We start from the raw sequence: 5,000 nt of genomic DNA, 5'->3' as shown, positions 1-5,000 counted from the left end.
CCGGCACTACGCCATGAGTGATCTGAGGCCAGCCCTTATTTGCACCCTGCAAACTGTCCACTGGCTCCATCAGTGGGCGTTTCCTGCCATCCCTGGGTCCTTAAGTGAGTGTTTGGGTACTTTTGATGCAGAGATCGGGGCATGAAAACCGGCGCTGGCACCTGGCGACATTGGGTACTGAAGAATCTTTCCCAATCCTGCCCATAGCTGTCAGGGTGGCCGAGTGGTCTAAGGCGCCAGACTCAAGAGGCGCAGCTCTTCCCTGCATCTGGGTGTTCTGGTCTCCGATTGGAGGCGTTGGTTCAAATCCCACTCCTGACAAGCCAGGCTCATTTTTTTGAGCACATTTCAGAGTGTAAGGCTTGCGGAAAACCTCGTGGGGGCCCCCGAATGCAGCGCCCGGCAAGCCTCCCTGTTCTCTTCTGCTGCCTTGCAACTGGAGCTGTCTGCCAGAGACGCCGGAGGCACACCTGCCCTTAAACCCCCACTGGCCCACGGCTGCAAAACCTGCATTTTCTAGTGGCTGGCTTGGTGGCATATGTCACTGAGCCCAGTCTACTCAGGAAGTGAAAAAAGTCCCCTTCACAGTTGGAGAAAGTGCTCTCCTGCCACCTGTCGGTCGTTGAAGGCACCACACCTCAGCAAAATAAAAATAAAAAAACAGACATGCTCAGTTCGGGGGATGTAAAGGTATTTACATAGCAAGAACAGAGAGGCTGTTGGGAGATGACAGAAGCCATGCTGCCCCAGAGTTCTCTTCTGAAATTCGCAGGAATCCAGAGGTTGGAGCGGGCTGAGGGAGTGCGCCTTCTTGCCTCTGTCGGCTTTCAAGACACATCCTCCTGCTGGGAAGCTGCCCACCCTGAGCAGCACAGGTTTGCGCTCTAGGCCGGTCGGCCACATATATCTCGCCTGATCGAGCCTGATCGAGCCCGATCGAGCGGCAGCAGATGGCCTTTGGCCAGCGAAGGCTGCCGCTCTTCTTCTTGTTTCTCTGCTTGAGAGGCAGCTCAGTCCTCTGCGCTTGCGCCAGGGGCAGGCCACATGACACGCAGGGGTCAGGCCGTGGAGCGACTGGGGCATGGCGCCAAGTGAGGTAAGCAGACCACCCCCCTGCCCCTCACTGTTCTCTGCATGCGGTGGCTCGTTGGTCTAGGGGTATGATTCTCGCTTAGGGTGCGAGAGGTCCCGGGTTCAAATCCCAGACAAGCCCTTTTTTTTGGTGCGCCGAAAACAAAAAACACAGAGTCCCCAATTCCCCCCCAAAAATAGTTTGTGCGTGACCGTATCTGGTTCGATGCCCGTCGCCAATGGTTGGCTGCTTTTAAGCCCATGGCCCAAGAGGCAGTGTTGGAAATTCCCCCTCCTTTGTAATGATGCGCTGGCGGCGAGCTGATGTATAAAGGTTTGGACATGCCTTCTGGGTGGGGACTGCCATGGCTCGCGCCACTGTTGCATCCAGCTTGGTCTTTTGTATGTGTCTGCAGCCTGTGTGTGAGGTGCTGTGAGTGCTGCCATGTAGGTCCGGCGCAGGCTTGAGCCAAACTTTCACGTTGGTGTGTGCCACCTGGCAGGTACCAGCGGGCCCCATGAGACATCAGTGTCACAAAGCCTTTCAACTGAAAGCTGTCCCAGCACACTAGAGCGCAGCCTACCAGAGCTGTTTCTGTAGTGTAGTGGTTATCACATTCACCTAACACGCGAAAGGTCCCCGGTTCGAGACCGGGCAGAAACATGGTGCTGGTTTCTTTTTATTTCCACAATGTCAATCGGACACATTTGACCGCATGCAGGTTTCGACAGGTATGGACAGGCCGGCACTACGCCATGAGTGATCTGAGGCCAGCCCTTATTTGCACCCTGCAAACTGTCCACTGGCTCCATCAGTGGGCGTTTCCTGCCATCCCTGGGTCCTTAAGTGAGTGTTTGGGTACTTTTGATGCAGAGATCGGGGCATGAAAACCGGCGCTGGCACCTGGCGACATTGGGTACTGAAGAATCTTTCCCAATCCTGCCCATAGCTGTCAGGGTGGCCGAGTGGTCTAAGGCGCCAGACTCAAGAGGCGCAGCTCTTCCCTGCATCTGGGTGTTCTGGTCTCCGATTGGAGGCGTGGGTTCAAATCCCACTCCTGACAAGCCGGGCTCATTTTTTTGAGCACATTTCAGAGTGTAAGGCTTGCGGAAAACCTCGTGGGGGCCCCCGAATGCAGCGCCTGGCAAGCCTCCCTGTTCTCTTCTGCTGCCTTGCAACTGGAGCTGTCTGCCAGAGACGCCGGAGGCACACCTGCCCTTAAACCCCCACTGGCCCACGGCTGCAAAACCTGCATTTTCTAGTGGCTGGCTTGGTGGCATATGTCACTGAGCCCAGTCTACTCAGGAAGTGAAAAAAGTCCCCTTCACAGTTGGAGAAAGTGCTCCCCTGCCACCTGTCGGTCGTTGAAGGCACCACACCTCAGCAAAATAAAAATAAAAAAACAGGCATGCTCAGTTCGGGGGATGTAAAGGTATTTACATAGCAAGAACAGAGAGGCTGTTGGGAGATGACAGAAGCCATGCTGCCCCAGAGTTCTCATTGAAATTCGCAGGAATCCAGAGGTTGGAGCGGGCTGAGGGAGTGCGCCTTCTTGCCTCTGTCGGCTTTCAAGACACATCCTCCTGCTGGGAAGCTGCCCACCCTGAGCAGCACAGGTTTGCGCTCTAGGCCGGTCGGCCACATATATCTCGCCTGATCGAGCCTGATCGAGCCCGATCGAGCGGCAGAAGATGGCCTTTGGCCAGCGAAGGCTGCCGCTCTTCTTCTTGTTTCTCTGCTTGAGAGGCAGCTCAGTCCTCTGCGCTTGCGCCAGGGGCAGGCCACGTGACACGCAGGGGTCAGGCCGTGGAGCGACTGGGGCATGGCGCCAAGTGAGGTAAGCAGACCACCCCCCTCCCCCTCACTGTTCTCTGCATGCGGTGGCTCGTTGGTCTAGGGGTATGATTCTCGCTTAGGGTGCGACAGGTCCCGGGTTCAAATCCCGGACGAGCCCTTTTTTTTGGAGCGCCGAAAACAAAAAACACAGAGTCCCCAATTCCCCCCCAAAAATAGTTTGTGCGTGACCGTATCTGGTTCGATGCCCGTCGCCAATGGTTGGCTGCTTTTAAGCCCATGGCCCAAGAGGCAGTGTTGGAAATTCCCCCTCCTTTGTAATGATGCGCTGGTGGCGAGCTGATGTATAAAGGTTTGGACATGCCTTCTGGGTGGGGACTGCCATGGCTCGCGCCACTGTTGCATCCAGCTTGGTCTTTTGTATGTGTCTGCAGCCTGTGTGTGAGGTGCTGTGAGTGCTGCCATGTAGGTCCGGCGCAGGCTTGCGCCAAACTTTCACGTTGGTGTGTGCCACCTGGCAGGTACCAGCGGGCCCCATGAGACATCACTGTCACAAAGCCTTTCAACTGAAAGCTGTCCCAGCACACTAGAGCGCAGCCTACCAGAGCTGTTTCTGTAGTGTAGTGGTTATCACATTCGCCTAACACGCGAATGGTCCCCGGTTCGAGACCGGGCAGAAACATGGTGCTGGTTTCTTTTTATTTCCACAATGTCAATCGGACACATTTGACCGCATGCAGGTTTCGACAGGTATGGACAGGCCGGCACTACGCCATGAGTGATCTGAGGCCAGCCCTTATTTGCACCCTGCAAACTGTCCACTGGCTCCATCAGTGGGCGTTTCCTGCCATCCCTGGGTCCTTAAGTGAGTGTTTGGGTACTTTTGATGCAGAGATCGGGGCATGAAAACCGGCGCTGGCACCTGGCGACATTGGGTACTGAAGAATCTTTCCCAATCCTGCCCATAGCTGTCAGGGTGGCCGAGTGGTCTAAGGCGCCAGACTCAAGAGGCGCAGCTCTTCCCTGCATCTGGGTGTTCTGGTCTCCGATTGGAGGCGTTGGTTCAAATCCCACTCCTGACAAGCCAGGCTCATTTTTTTGAGCACATTTCAGAGTGTAAGGCTTGCGATAAACCTCGTGGGGGCCCCCGAATGCAGCGCCCGGCAAGCCTCCCTGTTCTCTTCTGCTGCCTTGCAACTGGAGCTGTCTGCCAGAGACGCCGGAGGCACACCTGCCCTTAAACCCCCACTGGCCCACGGCTGCAAAACCTGCATTTTCTAGTGGCTGGCTTGGTGGCATATGTCACTGAGCCCAGTCTACTCAGGAAGTGAAAAAAGTCCCCTTCACAGTTGGAGAAAGTGCTCTCCTGCCACCTGTCGGTCGTTGAAGGCACCACACCTCAGCAAAATAAAAATAAAAAAACAGACATGCTCAGTTCGGGGGATGTAAAGGTATTTACATAGCAAGAACAGAGAGGCTGTTGGGAGATGACAGAAGCCATGCTGCCCCAGAGTTCTCTTCTGAAATTCGCAGGAATCCAGAGGTTGGAGCGGGCTGAGGGAGTGCGCCTTCTTGCCTCTGTCGGCTTTCAAGACACATCCTCCTGCTGGGAAGCTGCCCACCCTGAGCAGCACAGGTTTGCGCTCTAGGCCGGTCGGCCACATATATCTCGCCTGATCGAGCCTGATCGAGCCCGATCGAGCGGCAGCAGATGGCCTTTGGCCAGCGAAGGCTGCCGCTCTTCTTCTTGTTTCTCTGCTTGAGAGGCAGCTCAGTCCTCTGCGCTTGCGCCAGGGGCAGGCCACATGACACGCAAGGGTCAGGCCGTGGAGCGACTGGGGCATGGCGCCAAGTGAGGTAAGCAGACCACCCCCCTGCCCCTCACTGTTCTCTGCATGCGGTGGCTCGTTGGTCTAGGGGTATGATTCTCGCTTAGGGTGCGAGAGGTCCCGGGTTCAAATCCCAGACAAGCCCTTTTTTTTGGTGCGCCGAAAACAAAAAACACAGAGTCCCCAATTCCCCCCCAAAAATAGTTTGTGCGTGACCGTATCTGGTTCGATGCCCGTCGCCAATGGTTGGCTGCTTTTAAGCCCATGGCCCAAGAGGCAGTGTTGGAAATTCCCCCTCCTTTGTA

The 5,000-nt window shown here is 55.7% G+C and overlaps 3 non-coding genes across 3 annotated transcripts; all 3 read left to right on the top strand.

The window, feature by feature from the left end:
- Positions 1–1,662: 1,662 nt before the first annotated feature.
- Positions 1,663–1,735, top strand: TRNAV-AAC (transfer RNA valine (anticodon AAC)). The gene has a single exon. It is a non-coding gene; the product is annotated as a tRNA-Val (tRNA).
- Positions 1,736–2,023: 288 nt separating this feature from the next.
- On the top strand, positions 2,024–2,135 carry TRNAL-CAA (transfer RNA leucine (anticodon CAA)). The gene is made up of 2 exons: positions 2,024–2,061; positions 2,090–2,135. It is a non-coding gene; the product is annotated as a tRNA-Leu (tRNA).
- A 1,340-nt stretch (positions 2,136–3,475) lies between these two features.
- On the top strand, positions 3,476–3,548 carry TRNAV-AAC (transfer RNA valine (anticodon AAC)). The gene has a single exon. It is a non-coding gene; the product is annotated as a tRNA-Val (tRNA).
- Positions 3,549–5,000: the final 1,452 nt, after the last annotated feature.

This window comes from Ambystoma mexicanum, chromosome 2q (genome assembly GCF_040938575.1).
Source record: "Ambystoma mexicanum isolate Mex_15411 chromosome 2q, UKY_AmexF1_1, whole genome shotgun sequence".
Taxonomy (NCBI): domain Eukaryota; kingdom Metazoa; phylum Chordata; class Amphibia; order Caudata; family Ambystomatidae; genus Ambystoma; species Ambystoma mexicanum.
The sequence above is the reverse complement of the archived record's forward strand: the minus strand, read 5'-3'. Positions and strand labels throughout refer to the sequence as shown.